This window comes from Triturus cristatus, chromosome 8 (assembly GCF_964204655.1).
Source record: "Triturus cristatus chromosome 8, aTriCri1.1, whole genome shotgun sequence".
In the NCBI taxonomy this organism is placed as follows: Eukaryota; Metazoa; Chordata; class Amphibia; order Caudata; family Salamandridae; genus Triturus; species Triturus cristatus.
Genome location: NC_140591.1, coordinates 1,168,994,000 through 1,169,011,129, shown reverse-complemented (window position 1 = coordinate 1,169,011,129; position 17,130 = coordinate 1,168,994,000). Strand labels below are relative to the sequence as shown.

At 43.9% G+C, this 17,130-nt stretch overlaps 1 protein-coding gene across 6 annotated transcripts in view; it reads left to right on the top strand.

The window, feature by feature from the left end:
• Positions 1-2,413: 2,413 nt before the first annotated feature.
• Positions 2,414-17,130, top strand: part of INPP4A (inositol polyphosphate-4-phosphatase type I A) — an 857,226-nt gene continuing 842,509 nt past the window's right edge. For 4 of the 6 annotated variants that reach the window (XM_085622817.1, XM_085622816.1, XM_085622818.1 and 1 more), the window contains exon 1: positions 2,430-2,624. The gene's annotated coding sequence lies outside the window, so the exon portion shown is untranslated. Of the gene's footprint in view, positions 2,625-17,130 lie in introns of all 6 variants that reach the window. The other 2 variants (XM_085622821.1, XM_085622820.1) reach the window with 1 other exon arrangement.

The following is a 17,130-nucleotide window of genomic DNA, read 5'->3' as shown; positions in this document are numbered from 1 at the left end:
TTCCAGAAGGAGAAAGTAAATGGGATTGGAATAACGGAGGAAAATGAAGAAATGGGGTTTGAGAGCAATGGAAGTGTGTGAAATTGAAGTAGGCACCCAACAAAATGAAAGTAGGTGGGATAAACATGGGCAGGAGACAAAGAAGAAGTAATAGAGGACTGACGGGTAGGACCAAGAAGATTCCTTGGTCAGTAAACAGAGTATTAACTAACAGGAGCATCAAGGGATACACTTGGTGTCAAGGCAGTAACATTAACCAGTTAGTTCTGGGTGTCTTTTGTAATAACAAGATTGCAGTCATAGTGTCACAAGTGGGAATCTGAATGAAGTTATAATAAGCAATGATCAAGCAGCTAATATGTGTTTCGCCACCGATGACTTTTTAAAAGGCTGTATGTATGTATTTGCAGCAAATAGTTATTAAAAATGAAACTGCATCCAGGAAAATATGTTCAGTTGAAACGCCTCACATAGGGAGTAAAGCAGCGGAAAAAAGGCTGAGTTTGCAATATTCCCCGATAATAATAATAACATTGGCAGTATGTGCTTGATAACACAGGGGATTTCCATGCCTATGCACGCTAACCAGCAAAGAGGTGTTAAAATTGAGTTTCATGAAATTAGAAAATATTTTATTTAAACAGCTTAGAAGCAACATTCATACAGTGAAGTGCCAAGCAAAATACAGTATGAAGCTTTCTCACACCCCTCTGCTTCTCTCAAAACCCCATAACCTGGGGCCTGGCTGCAGCAACGCACATCCTGCAGGCAGCACCCCTATACAAGGGCACTAGGTTAGTGCCCTTCCATTTCTGGTGTTTTGCAGCAGTTTTAAGATCTTAGAGTGTCTAGTTGCTCAAATGGATGCAAAGTCTGATATTCATGTTTCCCTCGTTTTCCTTGCTTAATTTTGCTCCTGGGAAAGTGTCACTCATAATCATTGAATGTCATAATTACACTGAAATTATGAAAATGTCACACTTAAGCAATCTGAAACCTAATAGCTATGCTAAGTGAGTGTTGCATGTATCTCTGTGCAGAGCGAACCCTCTCTCGTCCTTAGCACTTGACTGCTGGCTTCCAGGGTGGTGCAGGTATGGGGCAATGTACGCAAGATTTCGGGTGGATCTTCTTGCAACAGGGATCCTCCCTGAGGAAATAGGGCTGGCTTTAGGGCGGTGCCACCGCACCAGGTGCTGACTCTTCCAGGGGGCGCCGCGTTTGAAAATATTTTATGGCTTTAAAAGCACCTGCTGCTGCAGTGCTGGCCTCTGCAATTTTCATACAAAAATAAAAGTGGCAAGATAACACGGTGATTAATGTTCTTCCTGGACAGAGAAGGAGTTTTGTCAAGTGGGAGTTTTAACTCATTTTATGGTAGCAAAGAGGGTTAATGTGTCTGCTGCAAAGAACGTGTACCATGCAGATCACAAAGTGCATATAGTTTAAATAGGTCAGTGCTTTTGTCAGAGAGATCCCTTTCTTACTAGCAGTGTAGATGTTAAAATCCTTACATGGAGCAGTGAACTAATAACTGTCATCAAAGAGCTGCATGCAAACTGTAAGGTATAGATTGGAGCATTATGGTGTTTTCCTCCGTCTTTCATTATTCTAATGTTTCAAAAAGGGTTCATTTTGGTAAAAAAATCCTTGCTATTAAATGTCACCCCCAACCATGGGGTTATGTTTTAAATTCTGAGTCTGTGCTTCTCCAGACTAATCTCTCTTAAACTATACTGTCTACCAGCATGGAGGACATGTGACTCACCTTGTAGTCTTCTGGCTTATGTAACATTTCCTATACACTGATTTACACACATATGCTTGATTGTCTCTGTGTAATGTGTGTGTGATGTAAAGTGCTTTGACAACCTACACTGGTATAGGTGGCGCTATATAACTAATTAAATACATCTGAGAGAGAGTGGTTATGAAGACTTGAGGGGCACTGTTAAAGGGTGGTAGTGAGGGGGCTTGCCGGCCCTGGGTAGTTTATTTTATTTATTTATTTAATGCGTTTTTATATAGCGCGGACTTTACCCGAAGGTGTCAGAGCGCTTCACAATAGGAGCAGTAATGATACATAAGGAGAAAAATTACAAGTGAGCATGTTACAGAATCAAACGTTACGTTCCATGAGGCAATAGTGGCATTTGTGCAAGTATCAGGAGCAAATAAAATACAAGAAGGAGCAAACGATACAGACCTCGCCCTGTGTGGCTTTATTACGTTCCCTCCTGTGTGTGTGTGTGTGGGGGGGGGGGGGGGGGGGCTGTGCGGCTCTCTGCCCCGCTCCTCCAGATACTGGGGGAACTCTCTGAGCGCCTCTTCTGGCCCGCGCCCAGGCCCTGCAGGGTGTCTGAGCCTCTGCCGCCCTGTCAGTGCAGTGGGCGGGGCCTCGCTGGCTGACGTCACTGGTCGGCCTCCGCACTGGAGCAAGCGGCGCTGTTGTTCAGTGTGGAGCCGGAGCAGAGACGCAGCCTCGGCAGCCAGACGCCGGTGGCGGACACAGGGTGCGGAAAAGACACAACACTGGGCGGACACAGACATTTTGTTCTGTTTGGGGTTACTGAGAGCCGTGGTGGTGTCTAGAGTCCTGAGGAGTCGGCGGCGGTGGCCGGGAGGTAAGAGCCAGGGCTGTGTCCAGCTCAATGTCCTGTCGTCTAAGCGTGCAGTGAAAGGCGGTGGCGGTTAGTGCCCCCTTGTGCTACGTATGTAATTGATGGGGCATGGTTTACTGTTGTTTTCAGTAATCCCCTACGCTCCCAATATAGCATCGGAAAGGGTAGTGCGGGTGCAGTCTCTACGCACACACACGCCCACAAGTACTATATGAGATGGGAACAGCTGAATGCACCTGCCCACATATGACTGGAAACCCTCCTGTTGTATGATCGCTAAGGACATGTCATGTGAACCTGCTCCGAGCCCTGCTATTTTACTACCCTTTACGTTTTACCGAGTGCTGTTTACGTCACGACGCTGCTAGTCATCAGACCTTCATATAATTAGCTTAGCTTTTTAGGGCCCGTATGATCAGCTCCCCTTGTGCATGCTTCTCTGTGACTGACAGCTCTGGTGGCCAGTTCTCCCTGCAGATGCCCTCGCCCTGCTGCGAGTGCTGATGCCTTCCTGGTTAAGGGAGCCTGACATCTCTCCCCACCGATGCTGCCCTGCCCATGCCCAGTGACTTGCCTCACTCTGCAGATCGTGTCTTGGTTGCAGGACGCATTATTAGCACCATCCCGCCTCTTGTTCACAGAGACCGTTTGTTGTGGGAATCAGAAATTAAAATCCAGGCGCAGAGTCCAGTCCGCAGACGATCAAGCTGCTCGTCTTGCACAGTATTTCTTTCCTGCTGTATTCAGTGCCATAGCGGCATGCACATCTTGGCAGACACGTAACATAGGCTTGTGTAGCCCTTGTGGTGCATAGGAAATACCATCTAGCCCTGGCCCCTTTTGCCTTCTTATGAGTTGATTTGATTGGGCGATGAGTGTGTGCCACATTGGATTGGGGGTATTTTAGGGACATGTGTCAAAAATTTGCAGTGGACAACGTTATTGCATGTTGCACCAGATCTACAATTGCACCACACGCCCCTGGCGCCCCCTCTTTTTTAAACAGGCCCCAGTGAGCAGCTGATTCTGCACACAGTCTCCTGTCGCCCAGGGCCATGGTTACTTGCTCTTCCAACACCTATTTTCGTGTGGCATATAGCCCTAGTGAACTTTTTTTTGTGTCCATGGCTCTGATGACGTGCTCGGAGAACGGACTGCTGCACATGCCTCTGCCCCTCCTGCACATGTAGCTGGTATTGTTATTCCTCGCTTCTCTCGCACCTGATCGCTTGCTGCGTATGACTGAGGCCTGTTGCTCCTTTTCGGTTGGAGAGGGTCTTGGTGATATATTTTACAGTTTTGTGCTATACAAGGCCACGGTGACTTGCTCTGTTTACACCTGGTTTTGGTGAAATTCTCCCCTTGCAAACGGTCTCTTTGTGCGCAGTTCCTAGAGGCCTGCTCTTCTGGCACTTTACTTCTTGTTGAGCAGTATACCAGTGACCATATGTACCTGCACGCGCACCTGGTAACGTGCTTGTCTCGCACCGGATCTCTCACTGCACTTGGTTCTGGTGAGATTTTTTTCAGCCTGTCTTCTGCACATGGCCATGGCGTCAGGCGTCTGCTTATGGCCTGGTGCACAGGCAATCGGCTCAGCTTGCACATGGCCTCGTTGTATCTTTTTCACAAAATGCCTCACTTCTCCGACTGAAGTGACATGTTAATTTTACACATGATCGCATGTGAACTCTTGCTGCGCAGGTCCTGATGACCAGGTCATCTTGCACACGATCTGCAGCACAGGGACCCACGTATCTGCTCTCTTTGCACATGGCCTAGGAGGCTAGGAGCATCTACGACAGGCTGCCCAAATGACCCGCTCCTTTTGCATAGAAGCTCCATCTCTCTGTTTCCTCTTCGTGTGGACAGTGCCGTTTGGGCGACAGCAGCAGGAAGTCATGACGCAAGGCACGAGCCCGTCTGCAGACTCTAGACGGGATGAAGCGCGCGCTGGAAGATGCACATTTACTCGCTGCTATCAGCATCGTTGTGGTGCTGTTACCAGGAAATCATTAGCAGTTCAGCTGCGCCGGAAAGAAATAGGTTGTTATGGAAATGGTCTGTTGTTTCTTTGTGGCAGGGATGGTTTATTCTTTAGTCAGGATACACGTCTAGCCTGCTATCCCAGTTCATGCGCTCATTTAACATTTACTGTGTAACACTGCCTCCCCCATCACACCATACCAAACAACTCATTTCGCTTCGGCCAGACACTCCTTGTGGGACATGAGATCGCGCCTGTGTATCATTCTTTTCAGTGCCTACCCAGATGCACCTTCATTCACTGTTCTTTCTCCTGAAAACACTTCTGCCGTTTCTAGGTGTTTTGCCGCCCTAGGCGAGAATTGTAAAATGCCACCCTCTCCCTTTTGCTATGATCACTGTCTCCCCCTGTCATCCAGCCTAGAGAAGCACACCCTCTACTGCCGAACCCTTCTATGTTACTCTCATATACTATCAGGAAACACGATCACAACAGTCAGTCCTGCAAACGACCTCAACGAAACGCCCAGGCCAGACCGTCACGGTAGCCATACACTCACAGAACTATATACAGGGATGCCCAATAGAGCCTTGTGTTTAAATACTACAGAGACGTCAAGTGCAACTCGTTTTCAAAACCAGAAACAACAAAAATAGTAACTTGCACCATCTTCCAAGGCCAGACCTAGTGTTTTTGCCAACGCTTGTTTTTTTCACAGAGGCACCTGAAATAGTTATCATTAACCATTGTATCCATTTAATAGAGGCTGATGACAACAATTAAAAGATTTCCACGTCATGGAGATTATAGTTCATGACGCTCAAATCTGCACTAATCAGAGACTATGGCAAGACGTTAATAAAGTTTGGCGTACAGCACAGAATGAACTGCTTCTTGGCACTGTGAATAGAAGTTATTGACAAGCTTGTGCATGGTACCGCTATGAGAGTAATCCTGACCAGAATTTGAGCCGGTGTAAGACAGAATGCACACTTCACCATAGTTGACAAGTGGTTCCATGTTGTGGAACACCTTCAAACAATCCCGGGTTTGTGGCCACCTGTACCTTGCATTCTGGGACTTGTAGTCTTACTTTTAACAGGGTTAGCACTGGCTCAAAAATCCCAGTGTGGACATTGACGTTGGCCTAAACAGACACTACCGGATTACGGTATCTGGCATGACACTAGGCTAGTGGTCAGTTCTTTTTTTTTTTTTTTTTTTTTTTACAGAGTTTTATGTAGCGCGATCTTGACCCGAAAGTATTGGGTATCAGAGCGCTTTACATGAGCACAAGTTGTGTTACATCATGACACATTCATTTTTGTTAGGCACGAACAGCCTATTATTATGACAACAGGCGCAAAGTTCACTGAGCTGCCAATATTTCAGCCCAGAATTCCGAAAGAGAACAATAACCATTTTTAATAGTTCAATGCATGTTGAAGATGAAGCCACCTTAAGTGCAAACCTCTAATCTTTCAAATGTTAAGCCATTAACCAGTTACCAGTGATGAACTACGTAAAGGTTATATGTAATACTTACCGGATAAGAGGCAATCGCCACGCAGTTACTCTGCTCAACCTTCCAACAATGTCTTCAAAAAGGTACCGAGCGGTTAAAAAAATATATGAATATGGGTTCAAAAATAGCACCGGGGCAGACCTAGCGCCGTGATAACTTCCACATGTGAGTAGCCAAGCATGAGGAGGTGCTCGCCCTCTCCTCCGAGATGGAACTCTGCGCAGAGCTGTTGAGAAGTTGCCCCATAACTTTTTAAACCAAGTTGACCAACTCCATTTTATTGCAGCTCCTTGGGGGAAAAAAAATCGAAAGTTCTCACACTGGCAACAGGACGTCCCAAGCGCCACAAAGCCCAACGCAGCACTCCATGAAAGGAGCCAAGGAAATCCGAAATATTAGCAGCAGAGAAATAAGAGAGCAAAGTTTTGTTGGCAGAGTCCGCCCGTCCCTTTTTTAATTGCTCTTTTTTCAGCAACAAAGGAGCCAGTTAAAGCGACAGTACTGCAAAGAGCACACAATGTCCCGAAGGGCCCGGGCGGCTTGGCATCATTCTTTGACCCAGGGGCTGTGTTCATTGTTGTGCCCTGGGCACTGGGGTCGCGGTCTAGGGGCTGAACAAGAGGGCGAAAAGACAAAGCAGGTTTTCATTAAACTACGCAGTGAATTGTTGCCGGAGGCGCACAAGCAGGGCCGGTTCTACCATTAGGCAAGACTAGGCGGCCGCCTAGCTTTACTTTTGTAGGTTCAAATTGAGAAAAAATTCCCCCTTTTGCCGCCCCATCCCTTTTGCTGCCCTAGGGGGCCGCCTAGTCTTGCCTAATGGTAGAAACGGCCCTGCTTTACAGAGCAAATGTACTTTCCCTCCACGGTGAGTCCCCATCCCAAAGAGGGTAGGCCATTCTTTAATGCGTCCGACATGCCTTTTCGCTGTCAAACGCCATGGGTGTGCAGAGATCGAAAGGCCTCCCTCATTAACGTTGAAGAAACCCTGTTTAAAAGGTGAGAACATCAGGGGAAACGACGCCCTCCAGTCTGTCCTTCCAGTGTCAGGAAGCAATATAAACTTGAGGCTGTGCTTCGAAAAAACCCAGCATTTTGTTTATGCTGATATGAAAACAGGAGGTATATACTCGAATTTTGCTGCAGTACAGTTTATATATTCACGAGGTGAGCATTTTCTGTGTTGGGATTTAAAAACGTAATAAAAATGTGATTCCGGGCCTAGGCACCTCCTTGTGTTCTTGAACGATGATGTCCATCAAAAGGTCGGGGTTTAGGGCCAGATGTGCGACCGATTTTTGCATGCACAAATGAATAGGGCCATGTAAAACCCTATTTAGCGAGTCGCAATTTATTTGAGACTCGCTAAATAGGATTTGCGACTTGCAATTAGAAAGGGGCGTCCAAGGGCATCCCTTCCTAATTGCGACTCTCTTCCCTATGTAAGAATGGTTTGCGACCGCAATTGCGGTTGCAAAAGAGGGCGGTAATGCACTCACAATTAGGAAAGGGAAAATATTTTTTAGGGGCAGGCAGTGGTCCCAGGGACCACTAACTGTCCTTACAAAAATTAAACAAAAACGTTTCATTTTGTTTTTTAAATGCATCCCGTTTTCATTTAAGGAAAACTAGCTGCATTAAAAAAAACTGCTTTATTGAAAAACAGTCCCAGACACAGAGGTCTGCTGAGCACAGCAGGCCACCATACGTGGGAGGACCAGTCATTCCTAATGGGGTCGCAAATTGCGAGTGCCCCATGAATATTGATGAGGCATGCAATTCGCGACCCCATTGGGAATCGCAAACAGTGTCTCTGACGCTGTTGTACATGGCATTTAGCAACCCACAAATTGTGGATCACAATTGAGCGCAATTTGCATGTCGCTAAATGCAGCGGTCGTACATCTGGCCCTTAGTTCCCTGTTCAATGAGGAACAGTCAGGAGTGACTCAAGCTGGGCTGCGAACAGTAGAGGTCAACCTGAGCCTAAGATGGTGTACGTCTACTGTTTTCACTGTTGAGAATGTACTGTATCGTAGCATTTGTATAGCGCCTTATACCCCTGACGAGGTTCCACAGAACTTGGTGGACGAGTAAAAGATTACTTCATTTTTTGTGCTTGGTTGGTAGAGTAGAGGAAGAGTTTGATGCCATGGGTGAGGGCGTCTCCAATTGTGTAGCAGCGATTTTGTATCCGCTCTTACGAACAAATGGACAGATATGAAGAGAAGTAAGCAATCGTTTTCTTTCAAGAAATAAGTGAAACTACTATTTATGTTCACATTTCTGCCTTGGACCCTAGGATTTCCTCCTTCCAAGCATATTATGAGTCGTCAACTACACTCAGGATTACTTCTATCTGGTTATGCTATCGGTTTTAGCATTGTAGTTACACCGTCTTTATCTGACCCAACTAAGACTGCCTCCTAACTGTGGGCCATTGATAGTTTTTTTTTAATACAGCCACATCATTTCCAAATACATGGAAGACTGAAGTCGAATGGTTAAATATGATAGTGCCTGTTCATAAACACACAATGAAGATAATTGTTTGTGTTTATATAAACATGTATTGTCATTTATATTTAATTGTGTATAGATGTGTATGTGTCACTATATGCAAGTATTTCCAGGAATAAGTAGCAGGAGTACCTGTCATTTAGCTTTTCTTGGCTGGTAATGGAAAAAAATCATTTTGTAATAGATATAATTCTGACCAGTGATTAATTTGTGTCTTCATTGGGATAGACTTGTGGCGTTATTATTAGTCCCCACTTTATACCTTTTTGTTTTAAGTTCACTTATCTGGGGTGTAGCCTGAGCCTGTACTGTTCTAGATTATGACAGCATGATTATTGCTCTCTGGTTATGTTATTGTCTTTTCTGATCGATCTGTCTTAACGTTGATGGGTCAACACCCTCTTCTTGGCTGTTGGCTTATCCTGTACTGTTCTAGTTTATGGCACTTTGGGTTCTATTTGTCTCTGCTATCCATCATTTGTAAAGCCCTCTGATACCAACAAGGGTCATGTTCATGCCATATACAACTTCAAATATGTGGGTAAAAAGACAAATACAGAGTGGGGGTTTAACCCCTTCCCCGCTCATGACGGAACCGTTCCGTCATGAGCCACGGTTGGCGTGTGCTCATGACGGAACGGTTCCGTCATGACAATCCTGTTGGCGGCCGCTCCGCCTGCGCGGCGCTGTTTCCCCGCATGTGCGGGGCGACAACGCAAATGGGCGGAGTCATGACGGAACCGTTCCGTCATGAGCACAGCTCAACTGTGGCTCATGACGGAGCGGCTCCGTCATGAGCACAGGCCCACCGCGCTGCCCCCCCCAGCGCTGCAGCGGAATGTCCGCAGCAGCGAAGGGGTTAAAGAAGTTTAAAAAAACAAAAACAAAAGAATCCAGCACAATTTCTTGTTTTTCAAAACACACACCTAGATATAATTCACCAATACCCATCCCAGTCTCAATTGCACTGTTGTTACATAATGCGTGACTTCACAATCGTACTCTAACCTCCGCTTTTATGTAACCATGTAGCTCTACCCCCGATAAGCCTAACTGCCCGCCCACACTATTGCCTCTGTCAACCAATCGGTGACTCACTGGACTCTCTGCACAGTGTACTTTATTTTACACTATATAGAGAGACAGCTTCCTAACCAATACCTATCTCTCAACATAACCCACTCCATACAATGGGGAGGGCTCCATCGTTGCACCTTGGCTCTGGGTATGTGGGAAATCTTAGTCCCCTCTGCTACAGGCACACAATCTAGTTAGGGGAAACTATATCCTTTAAAGGTGATGTTATTCACCTTCAATTTACTCCCTGGTGAAGAACACAGGCATGCATGTGACAGCATGTATGAACCCCTTACATGTTGCCTGCATGTCAAAGGAATCCTCAAGATCATGTTTGTCGCTATGATCTGGGATCTTCTTCTGATCCACTCAGACTTCGGGGAAGCAGCATTTCAACAGTCAGAGAAGTGCCGTGGGCCCTCTCTCTTCTCCAAAGAGAGAAAACCAGAACATCCCTAAAGTACTAAGCGGCCTATGGCTCTCTTCACTTACTTAGGCAGATCCTCTTGGAGGTCTTTTCAGTTTAGTTGCACCTCAGTGCCGAATATCTCTCTCTTTCTCTCTCTCCCTCTCACCCTTTCTGTTAAGCTCCTAACAACTGCCTCAGGCCCACACACTTCCATAATTCTATTTCTCGGTCTCTAGAAAGCCACTCAGATTATTTGCACTTTTCATATATCAATGGCTTCTTCCATAACCTTATTTCTACAATCTTTCGACACACAGATACACTAGTGTTTACAATGGCAGTGTGTCAAGAGGAATCCTTCTCTTAGAGCTCTCAGAAGAAAATGATCCATATCTTGTGCATCACAGATCTCTTTCAAGGAGCTCCTTCTTACTACTATGGCGCAAGAAGATATGTCATCCACTCCATTACTACTGAATGTGGAAAGTTAACAGAGAAAGAGTTTGCTCTTTTTACTTGTAATCAGTCACTTGCATGTAGCTGTGCTGTGGGTGGGAGGGAGCAGATTTCTAGACCATCTATAGATTCTTTGTGGTCTGTTCAGCCAGTCATAACTTTCCACATTTTGGTTTTGCGTTTGAGCTTGAATTCTTGTCAGGGACATGCATTTGTCATACTTGTACAAAAATATAATTTAATGAACTCAGTTAAAGCCGAGGCATTGCAGAGAAATTGAAACTTCAGCAGTTGAACGCGCTTCCCACACATTCTGCCATTGTGCTTCAGAACCGAAGAGAATGTGGTTAAGACCACATGCTTGTGCAATCGTGTACTCCTTTCAGAGGCTCTGAGAAGCATTTGGTGCTGCTTATGATGATGGTGTAAGCCTCGCTCCCTCTCTCCTCCTCACTTAAGCACTATGTACCCCGTCAGGCGACATACCTCTGTTTGTTGATCACTTGACATTAACCCGTACAGGAGTGAATTCCGGTCTTAGTTCTGGATGCAAATGTACTATATATGGGCAACGCGTCCTGGGCAATGCATTGAGCACGATATATTGAAATGGATCAAAAACATCAATAAAAGATAATAGCAACGCACCTTAAAGGAGTACATGCCTGCTTCAGTCTTGAAGTGTTTCGCTATTTGGATTGTGTGTGTATAAGTATGTATGTATATGTATGTGTATGTATATATATATCAGGTACTATGATACCATGGTTTAAACATCATCTACCAAAAATATAGTTTCCTAAATACTGATCAAAAAATATCTCCACATTGAAGATACAAATTGAAAATCTCCACCCAGTGGATCAATATTTGCGTACATGATATTTAGGACACAATATTTATGTCAGGGAGTATTTTGCTATCAATATTCTAACATCCAACATATGTAAATTCTGTGTTCGTTCTACCCTGAACAGTAGCACCAGAAAACTTTCCCTGCGAGTCGCACACCGGGGAAGAAATGAAACATGCATAGCTGACTTAGTGCTATATTCTGGAAATTTTTAATCAACACTCACCCAGGGAACATATAATCATTCATTTTGATCGTCAAAAACAAGAATCTGTAATTCAAGCATTTTGTGTGAGCTAACATTCTTTCTCCCTGACACCGTGGCAAGGGCACCTAATGCCTCTGTAATAGTATATACTTAGAAGTGTCTCACACTTAATCTGAATAGTACCACAAGTAATGGTGAGGTTACAACTACTGGCTGACGAGGGTTATGAACCCGAAACCGGTCCCAGGATGCTTGTTTCCGGTCCAGGGAAGACATGGCTTGGCAGTTCGGGCTGGACTGTTCCCATGAGGCACAGGGTCAGACTGATTTGCATATGGCCATGTCTGAAGTGGGGTGGTGGAGTGAGCTAAAGAATGATGATGGATTAAACCCAGATCAATTGACTGGGGGTGTGTGTTTGATTTGCTCAAGCGCTCTGTCCATCATCCCCTTTGGTGTCGCTTTGTTTGCCCTAAGTTGGCAGGGTATGCCCAGACGTGGGCCCCTTGCTCACTTTACCACTGGATTCAAGATAGCCTGGCTGACGAGGGTTATGAACCCAAAACCGGTCCCAGGATGCTTGTTTCCGGTCCAGGGAAGACATGGCTTGGAAGTTCGGGCTGGACTGTTCCCACGAGGCACAGGGTCAGACTGATTTGCATATGGCCATGTCTGAACTGGGGTGGTGGAGTGAGCTAAAGAATGATGATGGATTAAACCCAGATCTGTTGACTGGGGGTGAGTGTTTGATTTGCTCAAGCGCTCCGTCCATCATCCCCTTTGGTATCGCGAGGTTACAACTACCTCACGTGAAGAGGCCGAAGGCTGGTTCCACCTAAATAACTCACAGGCCCACTTAAGTGATGAACTGTGCTTGAAATTCTTAAATACAGGGCTTACAGGAATGGCAGTGGGACAGAATCTAAGACCACCGAGTTAAAATTAAGATCTCAGTGGATGACCAGATTTCACCCATTTACTGCCTACTCCAAAGGAATTCACAGGTCTGGCTCCTACAAGTCTCCATCTTTTAAATTTTATGATGATGGTCTGCTGACCGAGAGAGACGATGAGCATCAGCCTGTCAGGGGCTCGACAAGGTCTAGTTCCTTGCCTTCTATCCTTCTGTCTACTGGGGTGTGGTTCGTCCATCAGGTAGAAGGCCTGTTGGACCTGTCTCTCGAGGTCCACACTGCAATAAATGATGGCAGCCTCATAGCCCCCACAGCTTGGTAACTTTAAGAACTGAAATCTAGGGAATGTTCCAGTTCACAAGCATTCATGCTCCTGCAAAGTAACTAATCTGCACCCATGAGTCTACATCTGTCAACCTGGAATTTTACCCGATTACATCCTCCTTCCTAAGGCTATACATTACCTTCTATCCTCACAGGCCTCCAATGCATCGTTTTTTCTGAGCTGTGCAAAAGTCTGCATCTGATGTTGCCTTCAAGTCCTTCGCTTTCACACCCACACTTGTATGAATGGAACTAGTAAAGCAGCTGTTGGGGTGGTGTATTTGAGAGATAATTGCATGCCAGTTGACATGTCGTTTGTGTTCATACCTCAAGGGGTGTGGTTGGGACTCTTATTAAAGGTGGCCAGGATTCTGGATCCTCTGTTAAGCCAGTATTGTAGTTTACAGAGTAAATGTAGTGCTCCCTCAAATTACACAACTCTGGTTCTGTGCAGATTGCAGCATTTTATGGAGGAGAAGAGGCCGATTTGTTCCTCCCTGGACGTAAACACATTAAATGTGAAATCAGGAGAAAAATGTATAATATTTGTGGTGATAAGATGTATCCCTTCTAAGCATTATCAAGAATGAGCTTTCTCTACCTAAGGAGGGAATCGAGACTGCTCCAAAACCATATAGAAGCCAAAGAATTTCTCACAAAAGTGTAGACGTAAATCCAGTCCATTCCCAGTGTATGCTCTTGGGCATGGTCTTCAAACAAGGGGGTGTCATATAACCATATGTACTTTAAATACAGGCCCATTTCACTTCGAGCTGCCTAGGAACACTTGAATTGACATCCATGGGTTATTACATGTGCATAATAAAATGGCAATGAAGCGATCTTGATTACAAATCTCCAGGTAATAAAATACAGCTCTCTTTTTGTTTCCCCACCAGCAGTAAAAATCTTTCAATAACCCTTTGCAGAAAGCCTCCAAACTGGACATGTTTCTTCTCACCCTTGTTGAGAAACTGACCATGTATTTGCCTAGCTTGAAGGTCAGGTTTGAAAGTCCTTCCTTGTGAGTCGCCAAGCCCCACTTCAGCCTGCACTACTACTATAGCACAGATTAAGTGTAGCTGCACCGTAACATAGATGCAAGCTTCAACTTGTACAAAAATGTAATTGTTTGTCAAGCATAGCAGGATGGACCTGAAAGATGAGCCTCTTTCTAGTGACTGAAAGAAACACTCATTGTACGAGCAGAACAACCACTATTATTGGTGCATTAATCTTGGTGTTGAGCTTTGATCATTGAGCCAGAGTTTGCATGTACTGTCAGCATGCTTCAGATTTGTGGTTCCTTTCCCCAAAAGTGCATTCAGATGGTACGGAATAGTTTTGTAGACTGCCAGGTGACTGAACTCTGCTACATGGGCAGTCACAAGGAGCCGCTTATGGAACACGACAGTCGAGCCGGATGCCCTGTTCTGAGGTGCCCACACAGTGTTAATTTTGAATTTCCTTTTGTGACCATCGTGAGTTTGCCACTAATGACTTAGTAATTGGCGTAGTGTCAGCTGGGCCTAATTTTATCCTAAAAACGATTGTTTCTTCTATTGGTCTTAACTTCTTTCTACCTATCGCACTCACTTGGTCCTCCGATGGATCATGTTCTGTGCTGAGAGGCAGTGGATATTTGGAGGATGTACAATTATCCAATTAGTACCAGGAATAGGATAATTGCTGTCTTCAAATGTAACTTCTTACAGTCAGAAACACTCAGTAGTAACCATAAATAATTCAAAACCAAATGATTTACCCACAACGAAATGAGGCAGAATCGGCAGAATTTAGTTGAAATTTCAAAGTTTAGTTCTTCATTTGTACATAAAGAACATTATCATTAAAATAAAATAGCATACAACTCTATTATCAAATCAGTAAAGGATTTAATGAAATAATACCAAGCCTCTGGGATCCAGGGTTGACCAGGGAAAAATCTTCCTCAGCCGAGGCAGATTGGGACTCGTACAGCATATATGTCAGTAGGAAATCAGTTGAGCCTCATACAAACCCTCAGGAAAGTTCAGTAAGTTCCAAGTAAAAGTTCCAGTTTGTCTAGACAGCAATCTGCCTTAGTCTATTGCAGCAACAGCAAAGTCACAGCAGCATGACGTGAACACAGCCGGAAAGGTTCAATCTGCGCTAGTACATCGGTCAGTGGCAACTCGCAGTGTTACGTCACATGCTGCTTCAGTCCTCAGATGTCCAAGCCGTCACCCCCTCGCTGTTCTAAAATTTGAGAAATTATACTCTAAGATTCTGAGGTGACACCCACAGGCCTCACAAAAAATGTCAGACCACTTAGTTTCCATTGGTCTGTCCAGAATGAGATGAGGGTGATTTAGCAGAGAAGAAGATACAAATCCGGAATAATTAAGTAAATCGATTACGCAGTTTCCTTGAGTTATGTAGCCATAAGGCTCACTGAACAATGGGATATTTCAGAAGAGCAATAAAGGTCCACAATAAAGGTCCACTATACGCTTATCCAAGCAGCTGTTCTAGGATGTTGCAAGACTGTTACAATTGCACCTTCTGTCCAAAGGATCTTAAAAGAAACAGTTATTGGTTCAAATACAAATTGCAAGTATAGTGAGTTTTCCCATGCACTTCGAAATATTCAGTCTGTGACTTCACTGGGAAAAGGGGAATATGAGCCTACATGAAATTCATCTAATATACAACAATGACCATGTTAAATTGTGAATCACACATTAATATGAAACTAGCATATAACTTCTGAAGACGTTAATAAACATTTCAGTTCTGATCATAATTAATATGTGTAAGTATAGGGTACTCCTACATTTTTTGTAAATGTCAACATGACACATATAAGAAAATGCATATTAATCTGATGTTTGAGTGCTATTCAATGACTACATGTATAAAACGTATGTTAAAAGAAGTTTCATGAAAGCACCTTTAAGCATAGTCATGTAGGACCTATTTTTCTTTTGTCATTTTTGGTGCACATGTATGACATGAAATAATTTCATCCTTTTTGGGTGAAAACCGATCTATGACACATTTATTTTCTTTACGGCTAGGGCGTTCGATCTCGAATCTGGGGAACTGGGTTCGAGTCTCTGCAATGACGCTAAACATCCTGTGATTCTGGGCAAATCACTTAATCTCCCCGTGCCTAACAAACAAACAAAATGAATGTGTCCTCATGTAATGCAACTGGTGCTATGTAAAGCGCTCTGATACCCGATTCGGGTCAAGTTCGCGCTATATAAAACTCTGTAAAAAATGAAAAAAATAAATAATAATAATATAACGTTCACAATCATGAAAATCAAACCCATTAGTACTCGTTTAATAAACACATCTATTGAAATTAAGCACATAATTTATCTCGAATTATCCTCCCATCTGCATGCTTATACGATGCAGTATCTGAATCAAAGTTGTATGTCGTTTTCAAAAACTCAACGTTTGTCGTCATTTGTGTAAAATGTTGTCATAATCATTTCTTTTGTCATGAAATTTGGTAGGTGAAATCTTTGCTTCATCATTATCAGTGCTGGTGCATAGCTTGTCAGTGTCTTGGGCTATTTCACTTGATTGTTTTACTTTGAATACAATCCATACGTTTTAATATTTCCCCAGAAATAGAGCTAATGTGCAGTCCTTTGCCCCTGTTTACTCTGTTGGAATTTACCAATAGTAGGGAGATAAATGTATTTTAAACGGAGACGAAATGTGAGTGACGACATTAACTTTATTGAGGAACGTTGAGAAAAGCAATTTGCGCCGAAATGCTTTTGTTCATATTAAAGGATTAATTGACAATAGATATTCTCTAAAAAGAAGATTGCAAAGGAGTGGAGATCTTAAAACAAGTCAAAAAGTCAAATCTGAATGAAGCTTGAATCACAAGCGATTAGCTGTGGAACCTTTCAGTGCTGTGGCTGTTCATAATGACACTAATTGTGTTCTAAGGTCTGAGGATTAATTTTATGCGGAAACAAAATGCCTGTATGCTATAGAAATCATATTGAGTAACTTTTCGAAGTTGTCATTTCGGCAAAACATTTTATTCTAATTACTACGTGTTCGCAAAATGGTGTCCCCCTAATGTGACTGGACTTTTGCTGTAAGTGTGTGTGTAAGGTTTCCGTCTGTGTGTTATGTAGGTAGTTATAAGTGAATGCACAGTCATTTCTTTTTCTTTTTTTGTGCAAATTTCTAGAAAAACAGCACAGGAAAACACAATTTATT